The following is a 1,673-nucleotide window of genomic DNA, read 5'->3' as shown; positions in this document are numbered from 1 at the left end:
TCATGGTCATGCTAAAAGCAATGAAAACTCTGCAATCCAGGTTTTGCCTGAGGTAAAACAAAACCAACTCACTTCCCCAGAGCTCTACTACTATCATTAGTAAAAGTTTTGGCTTGACAGTGAAATGCACATGTAAAAATACTAGTTTAGAAGTTCTAATAACAGTTTCACTTGAAAGCTCATTGTTATTATCCTAAAATACACCCAGGCAGAAAACTTACACAATATCAGTTAGAAATCAAGTTTCTGGTTTTCTTCAAACCACCCCTTTCTGAAGATAACTACACTACTGAAAAGGACATTAATATTTCAGCAAAATGGAGTTGTGGGTTCTTTCCCAGAGTTGGAATAGAACCTCTACAATATTGCTAAGTCATAGAGGAAGGAAATTAACAAAAGCAGTTTCATTGGAAGGCCTCCTGTTTAAAGCCCAGGGATCTGTGGTATTGCTCATCAACACAAATAATTTTAAAACAATGACATGGAGGTGTAATTTCACCACTCTAACTGAATGAACCCAGGTAATAAGAAAACAAAGGAATAAAAAGGACAAATAAAGTTGACTACGTAATTGTTTTTACTGAACACAAAACATGCTCACCTATAACCAGGACGTGAGTTTCTAGAGCAGGACAAGCCAAAGAGATGATTCTTGCACTAAGAGGGGGCCACCAAGCATCAAACCATCCACCTGCAGAGCTCCTGCCTGGCTCAGCCAGCCCAGCTGTGCAGCTCTACCAGACTCTCCAAACTTCACCACCTGTATCTATGCAACCACTGGGCCACGACCCAAACCCTGCTCCACCTGAGCCCTGCCTCCGGGTTAATCATTGGGCATTGCTTCACTTCCTATCTGAAAACATTCTCAGCAAATACCACCCACCCTGCAAAATTCTTTTGCTTCTAATGGACAGAAAGGTTCTTCACCAACTGTACGTCCACAGGTCAGAAGTTCTGGTTAGTTGGTTTTCAGATTCACTCCATCAACACTAGACACATGAAGCTAAATATACAAGTGGAATATGGGCTTCCAAGGTCTCCTCAGGCAAAATATGTGTCACTTCCGAAAAAAGAACATAAAGACATAAAAAATGACAATATCTACAGCTATTTTATTTGCTAAAACACTCAAGACTGTCTAAATCCTTTGAGAGTATCAAGCACAACATGAATGCTTTGCTTAACATTTACAGCTGCTGAAATTTCATTTTAAAACTTTCTCAAGAAGATTTAAAAGACACTACAAAAGGAGAGGCAAGGATAATAAACTGATTTGTTCTGCCAATCTGCTTTTACCCCTTTATTATGTTGAAGCACCCCACGACACCTCCCGGGGGACATTCCCGGGAGAGCATTCCCCAGGCTCCTTCCAGCCCCTCTGAAAACCAGGCCCCAAACTCCTCCCTGAAGATCCTGAAAACCCACCAGCGACGAGGAAAGGATGCCAGCGGTGAGGAGCGATGCCCGGGCCGGCAGAGCCCGCGCCTCCCGCCCAGCCCTGCGCTGACCCGCCCGCTCCAACACGCCCGGCTCTGGTTTTTGTGCCCCAACTTCTCTCCCACGAGGCGCAGCCGCCACCCACTTGTTGTTCGGCGCGGGACCGGCAGCCACGCACCCCCGGGGGGGCCGGGGAGCCCACCCGAACCAGCAGCTTAGCACCAGCCGGGACCACC

Source organism: Chaetura pelagica, unplaced genomic scaffold, assembly GCF_000747805.2.
Source record: "Chaetura pelagica isolate M959 unplaced genomic scaffold, ChaPel_1.0 scaffold72, whole genome shotgun sequence".
Taxonomy (NCBI): domain Eukaryota; kingdom Metazoa; phylum Chordata; class Aves; order Apodiformes; family Apodidae; genus Chaetura; species Chaetura pelagica.
Note: the sequence above shows the minus strand (reverse complement) of the source record.